Source organism: Carcharhinus amblyrhynchos, chromosome 1 (assembly GCF_965287045.1).
Source record: "Carcharhinus amblyrhynchos chromosome 1, sCarAmb.v2.hapA, whole genome shotgun sequence".
NCBI lineage: Eukaryota > Metazoa > Chordata > Chondrichthyes > Carcharhiniformes > Carcharhinidae > Carcharhinus > Carcharhinus amblyrhynchos.
The window spans coordinates 163,928,689-163,947,932 of NC_137324.1; the positions used below are offsets into that span (position 1 = coordinate 163,928,689).

General features: G+C 43.9%; 1 protein-coding gene across 1 annotated transcript in view; it reads left to right on the forward strand.

Moving 5' to 3' along the window:
* Nucleotides 1-19,244, forward strand: part of LOC145346972 (uncharacterized) — a 464,774-nt gene that overhangs the window by 73,438 nt on the left and 372,092 nt on the right. The window contains exon 2 of the mRNA XM_080194876.1: nucleotides 9,543-9,601. The gene's annotated coding sequence lies outside the window, so the exon portion shown is untranslated. The remainder of the gene's footprint in view (nucleotides 1-9,542; nucleotides 9,602-19,244) is intronic.

Genomic DNA, 19,244 nt, shown 5'->3' on the forward strand with positions numbered 1-19,244 from the left:
AGTGAGAAGTGTAGACAGAGTCAGTGGATGGGAGGCTGGTTTGCGTGATGGATTGGGCTACATTTGTGACCTTTTGTAGTTCCTTGTAGTCTTGGGCAAAGCAGGAGCCATATCAAGCTGTGATACAACCAGAACGAATGCTTACTATGGTGCATCTATAATAGCTGACATGCCAAATTTCCTTAGTCTTCTGAGAATATAGAGGCGTTGGCATCATTGGCCTGAATTTTACAGGACAAGAAAGGTGGGTGGACCCACTAATTAATGCACCCACCTCTGTCATCATTGCCAAGGTGGATAGTGGGGGTGGCCTGCATGGCATCCATCTTCCCTCACTGGGGACCTGTCAATCAGGCTGCAGTGGGATCCCAGGCACTCTTGAATGTCTGGATCCACCGCCGAATGCCATCTCCCTGGCCTTTGGTACCAGCATTGGCTACCCCTCCCGCTTGTACTGGCAGTGTGCAGAGCTGCTGGCCTCCAACTGGCCAGTAGTTCAAGAGGCGACTTCCTTATGAAGATGGGCGGAGGTGATACCTCTTTAATTAAAGGGCCGTTGGCCAAAACAGTAGGTGAGCCAGCTAATTGGAGGCAGACTGAACTATATGCTTGGGTTTTTGGGAGCTCACACTAGGGAGGCAATGGTCTAGTGATATTATCACTAGATTATTAATCCAGAAAATGGGTCTGGGGACCTGGGTTCTAATCCCACCATGGCAGATGGTGGAATTTTGGGTCAGATTAGGGGAGGTGATGGCCAGTAGTATTATCACTTCAGAAACTCAACTAATGTTCTGGGGACCCAGGTTCAAATCCTGCCACAGCAAAGGGTGGAATTTGAACCCATTAAAAAATATCTGGAATTAAGAATCTAGAATGACAATGAAACCACTGTCAAATGTCGGAAAAACCCATCTGGTTCACTGATGTCCTTTAGGGAAGGAAATCTGCTGTCCTTACCTGGTCTGGCCTGTCTGTGACTCCAGGGTCGCAGCAATATGGTTGACTCTCAACTGCCCTCCAAAGGCAACTAGAGATGGGCAATAAATGCTGGCTAGCCAGCGACACCCACATTTCACAAATTAATGTAAAGAAAAAATCCTTGGTGTATAATCCACCCCTTGATTCAGGATAATGAACAAAAGACAAAAAGATTTTTCAGGATTTTTCAAAGTCCTTGCTTCCTTTTTGGTGATTAGTTTCTATCCTCTGTGAATGTTGGAATTTAACACGAAGATAAATTTTCTCGATTGCGCCTTATTTAAGGTTCAGAAATTAGAATGGATTGATTGGTGTGTTAAATGTCATGATTAAGTTCAAATAAATCAATAGGTGGGATTGCTCAGGGTGAAGTGGCTCCATTCTGTGCAGTTATAGTGGGTTCTTCTGGTGTCACCTTTGACTGCTGTTGATGCAGCAATGATTCTCGGTCTGTGGAAAGTCCTCACCTCTCCTTGGAGAAAACTGAACTACTGAATTGGCAAGTCAGCCATTGCCCTCAGCTATATCTCCTTATCATGTTATTAGTTCCATGATGTCTTTGTGGGTATTTAGTCGACAGCAACATGCCTTTTCTGTAAAGACTATTATTAATAATGTGTCTTTTCAGTGGGTTCTTTGCAGAATGCTGTTTCGTCACAAAGATTTTGCATCCTTTTATAGATCCTTTTCAGTGCATATTTGTGGGAAAAGGCCCAGACTTGTTATGAATGAATGATAATTACAGCTTCTTGCTGAAGATTATGTACATTGCACTGATTCCTGACTGCACCCCATTGTTAAAATAATGATGATTTAGACTTAGTACAAATTACTTGACCTTTTGTGAACTAAATTTCATTTGCAACATATTGAATTATAAATGTAATATTCTATGAAATATGGTAAAGCAAGGTGACTGAGAAGTACTAATAGATTAAGTGTCTCAGGATTACAGAAGCCTTCCTGCACAGTAAAATTAATAAGGATAAAGTTATTCGGGTTACTTTATAAGCACCATAAATGGTTCAGTGCAAATTGTCAGAAAGCTTCAGATTATATACTGTTCTACTTTTTTAATGTTTCCCAGTGTAAACAGGAAAGGGTGAACACTATACCTGTAAAAGCAGCAAGACTTAGGCATGAGATGACAATAACTAGTGTAACATGAGGCAAAAGTTATCATTTTCTTCATTTGTAATTGATAACCTTGTTATATTGATGTACTTGGCAAGTTGGCTTGATGTTTGCAAGTTCTGATTTGCATCTGAAGAAAAGAAGTAAGGACTTTGTGCAGATTTCTGTACCTGAATAAGATCATACCCAAATCTGCAAATCCAGATATTATAATAAGGCCAGAAAAAATAGGAACAGGAATAGGCCATTTGGCCCCTCAAGCCTACCCCATCATTCAATAGGATCATGGCTAATTCAACATTCCTCATGCCCACTTTCCTGCCCTTGCCCTGTAACCCTTGATTCTCTTACTGATTAAACATTTATCTATCTCAGCCTTAAATACACGCAAGGACTCTGCCACCACACCTCTCTGTGGCAATGAGTTCCAAAGACACTCAACCCTCGAGAGAAGAAATTCCTCCTCACCTCAGTCTTAAATTGGCAATGCCCTCTGTTCCCAGACTCTTCCATGAGGGAAAACATCTCAGCGTTTACCCAGTCAAGCCTCTTAAGAATCCTGTATGTTTCAATGAGATCACCTCTCATTCTTTTAAGTTCCAGTGAATGAAGTCCCAACCTGTTTAACCTTTCCTTATAAGACAATCCCTCCATACCAGGGATCATCCTAGTGAACCTTCTATGAATTGCCTCCAATGAAATAAATAAGGGGGCCAAAACTGCTCACAGTACTCCAGATGTGGATGACCAGCACCTTGTACAGTTGCAGCAAGACCTCCTACTCTTGTCCTCCAACCCCCTTGAAATAAGGGCCAACATCCCCTTTGCCTTCCTGATTACCTGCTGTTCCTGTGTGCTAGCTTCCTGTGTTTCCTACACAAGTGCCCCCAAGTCCCTTTGTGTTGTAGCTTTCTGCAGTTTTCTCCATTTAAATAATACTGTTCTTTCGCTCTCCCTTCCAAAATGAACAACTTCACATTTTACCACATTATAGTCCATTTGCCAACTTTTTGCACAACTAATTAATCAATCAATATCTCTTTGTAAACTGTTGGCATCTCTCTGTCTCGCAACATTTTGCCCACTTACTTAATGATACTGCTGAACACTGTAAGCCATACTGCTGTCACATCCCTGTGCACTTGTATGCTTACACTGCCTGATTCCTTTACCAGTGTCACTTTGTAGTGAGTGGACAGTGCATTTACCCTGGCAGAGCACATAGGATCATTCAGTGTTTTCCCGTGTTGCTGGGCAGGCCTTTCGTGGGTGCCACAGGCGCTAACCTCCACTGCAACCTTCATCCAGGGCACCCTGAAAACAGGAGGGCCTCCTTCTGCCATCCCTGGGAGAAAGGACCACCCATCTTCACTGGATGACTTGGGGGAAGATCTACAGGGAGGCACTGCTGAACCGGGGGAGGGGGACACATGTTGTTTGCCCTGGAATATTCTGGACAAATAATCTAGAGTTCCTGGCTCGCAGTGAGTGAATGGCAGTTTGGATGCCCTTTAAATCTGGTGCCAGGACCCCTGACCATCTCCTCCCCATGCCACCCCAGAGGTTATGCCAGGGGTGGTGACTTCTTGCCTGCCGTTATCGCAAGAGCAGTTCCAAAGCTGGGAATTCTGAAATGAATAATTGACCTGAAGTCTGATTGACAGCACATTATGGCTGTGGGGTGAACTTACCCGAGGTGCTGGTAGTTTGCCCCACCGTGAAATCCAGCCCCTCATATGCATTGCAGCTATGGTGTACTGATGGTGGAGAGAGTGACTGTTGCTGTGATGAATGGGGTACCAATCAAGCAGGCTGCTTTGTCCTTTGAATGAGATCGCAATAACTGCCTTTTGCACATGTGACCATAGCCCAATTTGAGGCAGGAGGGAGAATAATTGGTGGTAAAAAAAAAATCATGTTTCCTGGATAACTAGCTATCTCTCTGTGCACTTGTTCCCTAGACGAGCAGCGACTGTGGTTATATGGTGGAAATCTGCACAGCTATTCCCATGTCCTGTGAACAGAAAGAAGGAGCTTCTTGCTGTTCCTGTTACTCAGCTGGGAAAATTCAACTTTTGCTTTTAATTAGATTCGAAGTGTGATCCTTCTTAACTGATATCTTTGAGAGAGCCTGTATTATTCTCTAATTAACAATCTGCTTGCAAAATCACATTCTCAGAAATTGTGCTGCTGTTTTTGTAAATTTATCAGGAGAATTAAGACGAACAAGCTTACTGTTACTTCTCCTTTCACGGGAAGGTAGAACCATCCGTTTCGGAATGTTATGGAGCTTTTTGGCTTCCCTCATTCTTTTTTTGTAATGATCATTCGAAAAAAACTGCAGACTTTAAAGATGAACCTCTCTTAGTCAAAAGCTGAAGGTAATCTATGATTTTAATTAGCTCGTTATTATCCTTTGAAGAATTAAGACCTGAGGTTTCATTAAGTTTTAAAGTAAGAGGGGATTTGGCAAAAAGTAACGGGAGTGGTAGCTGGAAAGCATATGTCAGTTACATAATTTATAAGATGTTCTTTAAATACTGATGACAGAGGCCATTAGGCGTCTCCTAACTCATCCATCTTGAACACAACACAGGGTTCTCCCACCTCAGCATTCAAAAATTACTTAAATTATTCCAGCTTATTTGTCTTCCGCCTGTGTGTGTCCTGAAGTCCACCCTGCGTGTTGGCCACTCTCTGTATTAATTGGAACTGCTGGACATCAGTCCTACACTTGCCGTTTGCTAGCCTGTAATAGAGCCTTACCTCCCCACCCCCTCCGTCCAACTGTCAAATTTATCTTGGAGGAGTAGTCTACCTTTGACCCCTCGACTTCATTCAGCTCCATATCTTGCTCAGTACGGCTCCTGCTCTGACCGAGGCTGCAAGAAACTATAAAGGATTGTGAATGTAGCCCAGCCCATTACGCAATGCAGCCTCCCATCCACTGACTGTCTACATTTTCAACTGCCTTGGAAAAGCAGCCAGCATAATCAAGGATTCCACGCACCCCGGATATACTCTCTTCCACCTTCTTCCTTCGGGAAACAGATACAAGTGTCTGAAAACACTTCTGACTAAAGAACAGCTTCTTTGCTGCCATCAGATTTTTGAATGGACATACCAAGCTGATCTTTCCTTTCACCCTATCTGTAACTGCAACACTCTACACCCTCTCCTTTCCTTCTCCCCTATGTACTCTATGAACGGTAGGTTTTGCCTGTACAGCACATGAGAAACAATACTTTTCACTGTATCCCAATACATGTGACAATGATAAACCAAAACAAATCAAACCTCTGTAAGGCCTCCTCACCATTGACTTCCTCTCAGGGATTGAGATGCCAGGATTTTCTGGTCTTGGCTTTGAGTTTATGATGCATTTTCTCATGTTTGCTGCCTACAGTGCTCACAGTCAGTCCAGTTTTAGCAATGCCTGCAACTCCATTTGTTCGGGTAGCAACATAGTGCGATATTCTACTTCCTTAGCTGGTTGTTGAGTCAAAATGCCTCGAGATGTTAAGCAATGAGCTTCTGGCTCTTTTCCACATAGAGATCTTTCTGATTTGACACAATGCAGAGTATGTTGCCTATCTAATCTTTTTGACACACTGAAGTTGTGATGTAAATCAAAATGATTTTTCTTTCATAACTTATTTGCATTGAATTCCACCTGCTATCGTACTGCTGCATTCACTTGAGTCCTTGGTTGCCTCATCAGTTGCAGTGCCTCACCACCCTACGGCTTTCTCTTCTCCAACTAATGTTGAGAGGAAATGGGGCTAGATTCAGAAGCTCTGAATTAATCCCAATAAATGCTGCAATTACACAACGGTTCAGTCAGCATCTGTAAGCCTAAAGGACAGGTTAACGTTTTAAATATAGGCTTTTGGAATATTGCGTGCATCTTTGATGTCCTTATCTGAAGAAGGATGTCCGTGCTATAGAGGAAATGCAGCTAAGGTTTACCAGGCTGATTCCTAGGATGGTAGGTCTGTCAGATGAGGAGAGACTAAATCAGTTTGGATTATATTCACTCGAGTGTAGAAGAGCGAGAGGGGATCTCATAGAGACTTATAAAATCCTAATAGGATTAGACAGGGTGGATCCAGAAAGAATGTTCCCTATGGTGGGGGAGTCCAGAACTAGGGGTCATAGTTTGAGGATAAGGAGTAAACCTTTTAGGACTGAGGTGAGGAGAAATTTCTTCACCCAGAGGGTGGTGAATGTGTGGAATTCACTACCGCAGAATGTAGTCGAGGCCAAAACATTGTGTGATTTCAGGAAGAAATTTCAAGAAGTCCCAGGTCATTGCCGAGGCATTCCCCCTCTCCCCAGGGGCTACTTTTGCTCCCCTGGTGGGTCACCGCAACTGCTTCATATTTGGCAAAATCAGTTATAAGCCTTGCTGGTGTGACATCTCATCAGCAGGGGGCAGTTCATTGTGTGCGGCGAGCATATGGCAGGGAAACCCCATTAAGTATATTTAAATTTGTTAAGCTATATTCAGGTAAGGTTCCTGCCTTTTCTGGGTGGGAGCCTTGTTGCATCACCAACGAGGGGCAGGGAAAACCACAGAACCGAGACCTCCCCGTGGAGATTTGCGGTTTAGTGGTCTCGCAGGATTTTCCGTTGGCATTGCCATTTTTGCCGCGGTGCAAAAGGAATCAAGGGAAGGGGGGAAGGCGGGATCAGGATATTGAATTTAGTGACCAGCCATGATCAAAATGAATGGTGGAGCAGGCTCAAAGGGCCAAATGGCCTACTCCTGCTTTTAGTTCCTTCATTTGAATCCTTAATTTGTTATTGCAGAATTCCTTGGCCGGAATTTAATGCCGTCTCACAAGATGAGTTTGGAGGCAAGGGAGGGCATTTAATCGGGCATCGGGTGCAGACACCCTCCACCCTCCCAACTGTGCCTTGGTGGATGCCCTTCCTGCCCCGATGCCAATTGAGACCTTTGAGTAGGCAGTTAATGCCCACCACGGGAGTTCATCCCAGCATCGCTGGTCCTAAATGTACAAAAAATAACTTTAGATTATGGGTTTCATCAGAAACTAATTTTTTTTTTTCGGGCTCAGTTTAAAAAAAACTGACCAAAATGATTTGACTTCAGGGAAGGTGTAAGTAGTAATTTAGACCGGATCCTCAGAGTAAGGAGTGATGAAGGTGAAGCTGAATCAGCAGCTGAACCTCAAGGTGATATAAGTTAGGGATGATGGGCCTAAAATTTCCAATGTGGCAGAATAAAAAGTTGCATGTACCAAACTAAGGCAGTATTTTTTCTAGACAGTTATGCAATGAGCTTTGGAGAACATAAGGAGAACAAACGATGGTATTAACTGTTCTTGTGGTACGTTCGAGCATGAATATATTTCCCTCAAGACTGAATCCTTCGATGGTTATGTACTTAAAGATATTTGGAATTGGTAATTTGCTCTGTAGAAAGCCTTGTGTAAAACAAGGGGATGGCAAATAATGAAACAATGCAGTGATAAAGAAGGAAACTAGCTAGGAAATCTGAAGTGTTTTTTGAATCTAGATGCATGGGATTGGAATTTTATGTCACAGAATTATTACAGTGCAGAAGGAGGGCACTTGGCTCATTGTGTCTGCTCTGGCTACTTAATGAGCAACAAGATCATCTATGTGCGGATCCACAAGAGATGGGTGAGATCCTAAATGAGTATTTCTCATCAGTATTTACTGTTGAGAAAAGGATAGATGTTAAGGAACTTGAGGAAATACATAGTGATGTCTTGAGGAGCATACATTTTACAGAGAAGGAGGTGCTGGAAGTCTTAAATCGCGTCCAGGTTGATAAATCCCCAGGACCTGATGAAGTGTGTCCCACAACATTGTGGGAAGCTAGGGAGGAAATTGCGGGTCCCCTAGCCGAGATATTTGTCGATAGTTACGGGTGAGGTGCCTGAAGGTTGGAGAGTGGCAAGTGTTGTGCCTTTGTTTATAAAGGGCTGCAGCGAAAAGCCTGGGAACTACAGGCCAGTGAGCCTCACATCTGTGGTGGTAAACTATTGGAAGATATTTTGAGAGACAGGATCTACAGGCATTGAGAGATGCAAGGACTGATTAGGAACAGTCAGCATGGCTTTGAGAGTGGAAAATCATGTCTCACAAATTTGATTGTGTTTTTTGAAGGGGTATCTAAGAGGGTAGATGAGGGCAGTGCAGTTGATGTTGTTTACATGGACTTTATCAAGGCCTTTGACAAGATACTGCATGGTAGATTGTTGCACAAGGTTAAATCTCATGGGATCCAGGGTGAGGTATCTAAATGGATACAAAATTGGTCTCTTGACGGAAGCCAGAGTGTGGACATAGAGAGTTGTTTTTCAAACTGGAGGCCTGTAACCAGTGGTGTGCCTCAGAGATCAGTGCTGGGTCCACTGTTATTTGTCATTTATATTAATGATTTTGATGAGAATATAGGAGGCATGGTTAGTAAATTTGCAGCAGGTACTAAGATAGGTGGCATAGTGGACAAGGAAGAAAGTTACCTCCAATTGCAACAGGATCTTGATCAATTGGGCCAATGGGCTGACGAATGGCAGATGGAGTTTAATTTAGACTAATGCAAGGTGATGCATTTTGGTAGATTGAACCAGGCAGGACATACTCAGTTAATGGTAGGGCACTGGGGAGAGTTACAGGACAAAGAGATCTAGGGTATATGTTCATAGCTCCTCGAAAATGGAGTCACAGATGGACAGAGTGGTGAAGAAGGCATTTGGCATGTTTGGTTTCATCAGTCAGAACATTGAATACAGGAGTTGGAATGTCTTGTTGAAGTTGTACAAGATATTGCTAAGGCCACACTTGGAATACTGTGTGCAATTCTGGTCACCCTATTATAGAAAGGACATTATTAAACTAAAAGAGTACTGAAAAGATTTACTAGGATGCTCCTGGGACTTGATGGATTGAGTTATAAGGAGAGGCTGGATAGACTGGGACTCTTTTCTCTGGAGCGTAGGAGGCTGAGGGGTGATCTTCTAGAGGTATATAAAATAATGAGGGGCATAGATCAGCTAGATAGTCAGTATCTTTTCCTGAAGGTAGGGAAATCTAAAACTAGAGGACATAGTTTAAGGTGAGAGGGGAGAGATACAATGGTGTCCAGAGGAGCAGTTTTTCACATTAGAGGGTAGTGAGTGTCTGGATTTTGCCTTTTAAAAAGCATTTAGAGAGTTACATGGGTACGATGGGTATAGAGGGATAAGTGTCAAATGTGAGCAATTGGGGTTAGTTTGGGTGTTTTAAAAAAAAGGGCGGCATGGACAAGTTGGGCCAAAGGGCCTGTTTCCATGCTGTAAACCTTTTATATCTGTATGACTCTATGACTCTGAGTTCACTTAGTGCAATTCTCCCACCTTCTCCCCATAACCCTGAACTTTTTTCCTTTTCAGATAACAGTCTGACTCCCCTTCACTTGCCTTGATTGAACCTGCCTCTTCTGGACTCTCAGGTAGTATGTAAAAGCATCTTTACTGAGCTCTTGGGAACTATTTTGGGTAGAATCTAGCGCTCTGTGTTGGCTGAGATGAGAATATTGGCGTGTAGCTCGCCAGCTGTACAGCTGAGTCTTCCTTCCAGATTCTCTGGTACTCTGTGCAGAAAACATCTGGGGATGTGGTTTTTGCCAACATATTGATGGGGCAGAGCCTGATTTAGACAGCAATGCCTGCTGTACAGAGATTGGTGTGCCCTTGTCAAGGGTGCTTCAATCTGGGCTAGATAAAGACTCTCCCACCAACACCCTCCCTTAACATGTACGGGAATCCTCCCCCCATCTCCCCAAAAGCAACAGGGCAAATTCCAGCACCACTCTTACGTACACACATAAGGGGAATTCCCCTCTCATGGATATCCCAAGAGGTCCCACCCGTGGCACAGCCTGAGTGGTACTGCCTAGCTGCCAGGGCACAGTCCCAGGTCACTGCCCAGGCATGCCCCCTCTCCCTAGGGACTACCTTTGCACCTCTGGTGGGTTATCCTGACATCTTCATATTTTGCAAAATCAGTTATATGCCTTGCTGACGTGTTATGATATCGGCAGGGGGGGCCGTTCTTTATGTGCGGGGAACATGTGGCGGGGAAACCCCATTAAGTATAATTAAATTTGTTAAACTAAATTCAAATAAGGTTCCTGCTAGTGAGGGGCAGGGAAAATAAGAGAACTGAGATCTCCCCGTGGAGATTTGCGGTTTAATGGTCTCGCAGGATTTTCCGCTGGTGTTGCCATTTTTCCCTGCCGAGACATTGTTTGTATGTTCAAAGTTCTCTGGAGTTTGTTGTTGGACCCTACGAGAGAAAGGGGAAAGAAAGTCAGAGAAGAAATCATTCATTGAGTTGGTTCAGTTTCGGCTTTGAATTATTGCTCTGACCATTTCTGGATTGCTGTGTAATGTTTTTATTCTAAACCAGTGCAGAGGTCCACTGTCCCTGAGTCAATGACCCGTGCATACGTAGACAACTAAATTTAGGGAAATATTATCTGGGTGTTTGAAATATGTGGTTTTTTTTAGGTATTGACAGTGGAGATCAAGTAATGAATAGGAAATGACAAAAGACATGCAGTAATATTGTGCTTTTCAGAATCGTTGGATGTCTCAGTACACTTTATAATCAACAAAATACTTTTGAAGAATTATCACTGTTGTAATGTAGGGAAGAAGAAAATAGAAAATAAGCTAGGGTTGAAGGGAGGAGGATTAGGAAAAAATCAATAAGATTTGATTTGATTTACTACTGTCATATGTATTAGTGTACAGTAAAAAGTATTGTTTCTTGCACACTATAGAGACAAAACATATCTTTCTAAGAGTACATAGGGGAGAAGGAAAGGAGAGGGTGCAGAATATAGAGTTGCAACCACAGATAGGGTGTGGAGAAAGATCAACTTAATATATGGTTGGTCCATTCGAAGGTCTGATAGCAGCAGGGAAGAAACTCTTCATGAGTCAGTTGGTACGTGATCTCAGATTCTCATATCTTTTTCCTGACGGAAGAAGGTGGAAAAGAGAATATCTGGGGTCCTTGATTATGCAGGCTGCTCTGCTGAGACAGTGGGAAGTGTAGTTGGGGCCAATGGATGGGAGGCTGGTTTGCATGATGGACTGGGCTATGTTCACAACCCTTTGCCATTTCTTGCAGTCCTGGTCAGAGAAGGAGCCAAACCAACCTGTGATACAAGAAGAGAGGCGGGAAAGAAAGATTTGAACAGCAAAGTGCTCAATGCAATTTGGTTAAAACAGTTTAACTCATAGTTAACGAGAAACAGTTTACCTCTAAGAGCTGTACATTATGTAGTAAACAGAAATGAAAATCAGGGTGAATTCATCACATTTAATAACACACCCCTGTGGGGTTCGATCATCAATCAAGCGTGGAAGTGAGAGAAAGTCCTGCTCAGGTTTTGTACTGCTGACCATTCATTGAATGTTCAGTCTGGCTGCTAAGATATGGTGAAGGCACTCAGGCACTGGAAGCAATGCAGAGGAGGAGAGTGCCAAGACTATATGGCTTCGTCGCAATGGGTTTTTCCCACACCAGATGCGGCAATCCATTGAAATCTCTGTTGACTTGGACAGGACTGGAACATCCAGTCAGTCAGAGGGGGCCACAAAATCCAATCCATATTGATCTGTGTTGGATGTCTAAGGTATGAAAACAGAATGAGAAAATTTGGGATTTTTGAGCTCGAGGCATTTGAGATGATGTTATATAAGATAGTAACTAGTGTGGAACAAATTAATCCAGAAAATTAATTGAAACAAAATTGTGAGCGTCAGACAAAAAGGACAAAAGCCGTATTTAGTCAAAGACAAATTTATTACTGATGCCAGGAATTGTCTTCATTGCAAGAGAGATCAATGAATGGATATCTGAATAGTATAGTGGAACTGCAACCTTGAAATTGTTTCAAAATCAATTAAATGATGCAAAAGGGGGAAACGTCTAAGGTTTTTCTGGATTGATAAAACTAAGCCAGTGGCTGCCTTCAGTGGAGTGTTTAGAAGGGTGAGCTTTGACCAGTTCTCTAAAGGCCAGGATTCTTCGACCTCGCCTACAGCTGGAATTCTCCAGTCCCGCTGGCAGCGACAGTGGGATGCGGACAGTCAGAAAATTGCATCCCAAATCTGTTATTGAAGAATAGAGCTGTGGAACTGGAATATCAGCACTGTAACCAACTTTACTTAAGAGGCAAAATACTGTGGATGCTTTTTCCTCTAGTTTAGTGTTTAACTCATTGCCACTTCTCTTCCAGGAATGCTTACTCTGGAAGAAGTCCTGCTCTTCTTTCCAACAGAATTTCCCTCTGTCTCTTTTACCCTGCCCACCTTCATTGCTTTCCATTTCCACCCTGGCGTTCCACAAGGTGGTTAATAAAATCTACTTTCACAGCTATATATCCTTCCTCAGCTACTGTCTCCATCTCCGACTCACTCCATGTGGACTCCAGCTGAAATTCCACACCTCATTTTTCGAATTCACCCAGGATATAAAACATTCCTAGGACTGCTGTTCTTGCCGCATCCTGAGATCCATCAGATGCACACACTTGATATCTCTCTTCAGCAGAACTGACGCACTCTATCCCAGAGCTTGTCCACAGTTTCATTTCATTCTTCATTTCATCCTATGCCTTACAAGAAATTTTCCCTCTTCCTTTCAGATGTTAAGGAATGCAAGCTCCAACACCTATCTAGGACCCTTCTCCCCTTCCTGTCCCTTGGTTTTAATCTCTCCTAACCCCTTATGGTGTAATCACCAGCTCTGATGAAGGGTCATCCTGACTTGAAACATTGGCTGTTTCCTCTCTCCATAGATACTGTCAGACCTGCTGAGATTTTCCAACATTTTCTGTTTACTTATGAGGCATCTTGGTTTCACCCCACTGGGCCTTTTACTTAGTACAGGTTGATGTTTTCTTACTAAAAACGCAATTAAAGCCTTTTCACTGTCCATGCTTAAATCAGCTAATTTATCTGATTTTTCTCGGTCAGATATAGCTACCTCCTGATCCATGACATGTCACAAGCCCACCCTCCCCTCAATATCTATCGTGTTGAGTTGCTAAACAGTTTAAGAAGCTGCAACCTGAGGTCAAATATTCTCGAAGGAGAGTGAGAGCAAGCAATTTGGAAAAGGAATAAATGACTCTGACTTGAGATAGCTCAGGGTTAAATTTTTCTCTCGGTGCTATTTTTAGCACACTGAATGTTTCCCAGTTAAGTTCCTGTCTGTACTATTTTAATGCAGTCATTAACCTGAGCTAACAACTGAGTTAAAATAGTTCAGACAAGAATCCGACACAACTGCATTAGCCACTGGGTGAGAAGTCATGCGTAGTGGTAATAAAATCTGTGGTGTTCAGTGCTGCGATGGATATGATACGTCTGCATTTTGACCTTCCGATTCCGAGTGTGCGCCGATGGGAGGGCGTTTGATTGATCAGCTGTTCTTGCAGAACATCTGCAAGCATAAATAACATTTTCCAAAAAGGTTAGACATCGTCACGCTGATACTGCGTCTCCAGTCTCTAAAAGCTTCCCCCAAAAAAACATTCTGTAAGATATTCTGCCTTCCTGTGGTTTGACTAATGCTGCTGAAGGTGATGTTCAACATTGATGTGAAAGCAGTGCCAGTCAATTGTATCAAATAATACAATCGGTTTGCACCAATATGTAGCTTGGGTTGGGAGACTCAAAACTGCTTTATGTGCTTGAATGAGTACAAGGCAGAACTGTGACTGCTAACAGCATTTCAGTTGTGCAAAAAGAGTCAACAGTATTCTAGAAATTTTAGAAGCGCTTCCATGGGCTAGAAGGAGGTCTTTCCTTTTGCCTTCCCTTTAAGTTAAAAGTTTGAAAAATTAACTCCGCACCGGACTGTACCATAGAATCCCTCCAGTGAAGAAGGAGACCAGACAGCCCATCGAGTCTGCACCAACTCTCCATCCCCTGTAATCCTGCGCATTTATCATGGCTAATCCTCCTAACCTACACATCTTTGGACATGAAGAGACAATTTACTATGGCCCATTGAGCCTGCATTAACAACAATCCCACCCAGGCCCCATTTAGGCTGCTAGTCTCCCTGACACAAAGGGGCAATTTAGCATGGCCAATCAACCTAAACCAAAGTCCAAAGATGTGAGGGTTAGGTGGATTGGCCATGCTAAGTTGCCCCTGAAGTGTCAGGGGGACTAGCTAGGGTAAATATGTGTGGTTACAGGGATAGGGACTGGGTGGGATTGTGGTCGGTACAGATTTGATGGGCCGAATGGCCTCCTTCTGCACTGCAGGGATTCTATGGTTCTGTGATCTTTGGGAGAAAACCGGAGCACCTGGAGAAACCCACGCAGGCATGGGGAGAATGTGCAAAGTCCACACAGACATTCACCCAAGCCAGAATCGAACCTGGATCCCTAGCAAAAATGAGGTAGCGGTGCTAACCGCTGTGGCACCCTGGATCCTGCAGAACCTGCTTCTCCATATGGAGTGGGATTTCTGGGCCTTGCTGAGGTAGGGGATAGAGGTGGATATGACCCCAAAATACTGGAACCTAGCCAGTGTGCAGTTCTCCTGACATTGACTATTTTGGCTGAGGTTCAGGAGCAGTGAATTGGAATCATTGAGAGGCTTTTTGTATCGGTTTAGGGGGCTGAGTGGAACTTTATAAGTTGGCCTTCAATTTCCTGGTGCAACAGGGATAGGGAGTGAGAGAGTTGGTGCAGGTCAGCAGTCTGGAGGCAGCATCCAATGAGTGTCAAACCAGGGTGTTAGTGCTCTATGCAGGCCTACAGGCCCTTCCCGCCTGCCTAGGTGTGAGTGCAGCTAAAGGCTGCAATCTGAAGGAATCCTTGCTCCATCTTGGAATATCATGGCCTGGTTGCTGTCTCTGTATTTTTAATCCAAAGTTTTAAAAAGATGACTGACCTTCTTGATTGAGGTCCCTTTCAGTTGTTTATCTCTTACTGCGACTGGGTGATCTTCTGAGGCAGGAAGGCCTCAGATCGGCCATCCAGCTTCAAGAGTCTGCTCGCTGTCCTTCTTGGAGAGGTAACCCAACTCCATGCCAATAAAGGAGGCACCTTGGGCAGAATTCCAACAAGTGACTGTTCCCCCATCCCAAAGCCACACCACCCCCCTGCAACTTCCCCTCCCCCTCCAGTGTGGCCTGGGGTATAGTTTGGGATCCAGAGATAGTCAAGGCCCCTGTTTCCCATTCATTCATTCACCCACCACCACCAACAAAGCATAAATTTAGCCAGTGGCCTCAACTTGGTGTAAAATGCAGAATAAAGACTTCATAATAATAGAGCAGTGACATTTCACAATGTATTCATTAACCTTACAAAACAAAAATAATCTAGTAACAAACTCACTACACGTATTTGAAATTAGGCAGATAAATCTGTTTTATTGTTCATGTACGCATACATTGTAAAAATTTTGGGGTCAGATCAGGGGAGGTGATGGCCATCGGCATTATCACTACAGAAACTCAGCTAATGTTCTGGGGATCTGGGTTCGAATCCTGCCACGGCAGATGGTGGAATTTGGATTCAATAAAAAATATCTGGAATTAAGAATCTACTGATGACCATATGAAACCATTGTCGATTGTCGGGAAAACCCATCTGGTTCACTAATGTCCTTTAGGGAAGGAAATCTGCTGTCATTACTCGGTCTGGCCTACATGTGACTCCAGAACCATAGTGATGTGGTTGACTTTCAACTGCACTTCTGGCCCATCCAGCGACGCCCATGTCCCACAAATGTTTTTTTTAAATCAGCACAGGTCTTGATAACGATTCAAGTGTAAATTTGCAGTGTGCATCTTTCAGGAGTGAGTGATTCCTTCGGCCTTTACACATTCCACAGGCCGCCCTACTCTTCAGGTGAAATCATTTCAAAAGACCTTGTCCATTAGTTATTATCGTTCTGCAAAATCTGACATCACCATATTAAAGTCTGTTTGCTTTGACTTCCCAATGCATGGTATTGTTTCAATGAATAAATATTGGTTTGTTCTTGCTTAAACTGCAGTTTGAAAGCAGTTCCATAGACTGCTGCTGGCAAGTGGCCACTTGATTAAAATCGAAGCATTTGTAGTTTATTCTGCATGCTAAATTGATCTTGCTTAAGCATGAAATGAAAAAGACTAAATTATTATTTTGAGGGTGGCGGGGTAGGATTGTAGTTCTGCTCTATATGACTGTAGCTTAAAGTGGCCACATCCTTTTCAGCTGGCACTTGCTTTTCATGTGCCACTTGGCAGCACGGTGGCACAGTGATTAGCACTGCTGTCTCATAGTGCCTGGGACCCAGGTTTGATTCCCAGCTTGGGTCATTGTCTGTGCGGAGTTTGCACATTCTCCCTGTGTCTGCGTGGGGTTGCTCCAGTTTCCTCCCACAGTCTGAAAGGCGTGCTGGTTAGGTGCATTGACCTGAACGAGTGCTGGAGTGTGGCGACTAGGGGAATTTCACAGTAACTTCATTGCAATGTCAATGTATGCCTTGTGATTAATAACTAAACTTTAATTTAAATCATTAAATCATTAGACTTATGCAGTGCAGGGTCAGGCTGGCTAAGATGTTTTGAAGACACCATACGAGATTCTCCACCACCACCACCACCCTGAGCAGGCGCCGGAGGCCAAGCTGGAGGGGGCCCAGCCCACTATTTTCAGGCTTGGTTAACATTTGGCTGCAGGTTAAGAGCGAGCCCACAGAAACAGACAGTGGAGCTGTCCTCCAGTTATGTCTGTTTGGGTGGAGGTTGGAGGGAAGCGAGGCACAGTAGTCTTCCCTCATGCTTTGGAGATTTCAAGAAGAAATTAGTTATAACTCTTGGGTCTAAAGGGATCAAGGGCTGTTGGGGGGAAGGCAGGATCAGGATATTGAATTTGATGATCAGCCATGATCAAAATGAATGGCGGAGCAGGCTCGAAGGACCAAATAGCCTACTCCTGCTTCTATTTTCTGTGGTTCCTATGTTTCAATGAGGTAATGAAGAAGTTAATATCTCTGACCCCATGTAGGAGGTGCGTCAAATAATCGGTATTGACAATGGGCTGAACAGCCTCCTTTGTGCATCACTACACCCTGAAAAGGTTAATAGCCCAGGGAATTTCTGTGACAACAAGGCACTAGTGGTGTTTTGAGGGTGATCATTGTTTCTGGAGCCTTATGGATTACCTTGCGTGACATCCTGAAGAGCACCTCCTCAGGGCTTTCATCAGTTATCAAGTCTCCTGTCAGGCAAACCATTAACCTGACTGAACCTGTGTCAATAATAATGTGCTGAAAGGTATAGTTGCAGATGTCATGGTTGCTCATGTTGGTGAATAGCTTGGTTCAGAGAGGCTTTGAAAGCTTAAGTGACATGATACTGACAAAAAGCACTTCTGGGAGATTTGCACCATCCAGATCTTTGACTGCCCCATCAGTACCATCCTGGCATCCAGATTCACTACCTGCTGACGCTGGGCTAGCCCAAGATGAAGGGGCTAGATACACATGTGAGAGGAACTTTAGACACTGGGGGTGGGGTTCCCATCCCGCCCACCACAGGAATTGTAGCAGGCGGGGATGGACCGTACAAAGGTTTGTTGACCTCAGGCAGGATTTTCCAGTTTTGGGGCAAGCACAGCCAGAAAACCCTACCCAAGGAGTGCGATCTTACCTGTCATTCACGCCACGCTCCCACTGCAGTGAAATTGGCAAATCTGGCAGCCAGCCAATTCTCTGTTCACTACGGCAGGATGGATAAATCCCATCGGGATGAACGGTGGCAAGATTCCAACCTAGGTGTGGGTGCAATGATAAGTTAAGCTAAAGTTTATTTATTACTCACAAGTAAGGCTTACGTTAACACTGCAATGAAGTTACTGTGAAATTCCCCCCTCCGGCGCCTTTTCGGGTCAATGCATTTAACCGGCATGTCTTTCTGAAAAACTGGAAGAGGCACGGGGAGAACATGCAAACTCCACACAGACAGTGACCCAAGCTGGGAATCGAGCTCAGGTCCCTGGCACTGTGAAGCAGCAGTGCTAACATGCTACCCCGAGAAACGTCTGAAACAGGAAATGAATTCATGGTCAGTAATGTGGAAACCTTCAGCAGATTTGGCCAATTATTTTATGGGATTCAGGAATTCTCTTTATTTGGTGATGAAATACCCTTTCCCTGCGGTGATGTGAAACATTTTGTGCGTTTGAATAATGGTTAGCTGCGAACAGGGCAAAAGACACCTCATCAGCATTGTGGCTTCAGGAGATGCAATGCCTCCTTTTCACCAGAAACAGTTGTTGATGATTTTCTGCTGAATCTCATGTGCTGCGGGCGATGGTTTGTCATGTTCCACCTCATCTCCTTTGCTCGCCGGGAGCAGTCAATTGATGACCTCTAATTTTCTTCCTCTTCTGCAGATCTCTTGCCAACTATTAAATTATACACATGCCACCGTGGTTCGTGATACCCCGTATTATGGGGCTTATCTTTACCTGTGCAGGTAATGGACCTCAGCATTCCTGATGGTGTGTGGAGCAGTGATGTATGAAGCACAAAAGGCTTCATTGAGCTGGCTATAGGCTACCTGTCCTGGGATGATGGAGTGTTGTCAGCCAGGGTTGGAGTGGATGTCCCTCATCACCAAGCAGCCATCCTGTCGCACCGTTTTGACACTGAACAATGTTGGTGCCTGTCTTTGTCAGGGAACAGACAAATCTTGTCAGCGTTGAAGGACGCACATACTTGCAAGAAGAATAATGTGGCTGACATTACCCACAAGCTGCATATTAATAGAATGAAAAGCCTCCCTAGTGGGGAAATTTAGTGTATTTTAATTCCCAAAGTCAACCTGGACTTGGAATTACGAAAGAATTAAATTCCAGGGCTTGTGATTTCTGCATTACTGAGTCCATAAGGAGGAATACGAACTCCTGGACCCCTCTGATCTCTCCATCCATCACCTCCGTAATGCACTCCTGAGTGATTTATGTGCCTTAAGTCACCCGAGGTTGATCAGAAACATCAATCAGAATAAAATTTCAGAGCTGTCACTTCTATGTGGGTAAGAACTGCAGGAACTCACCAAGG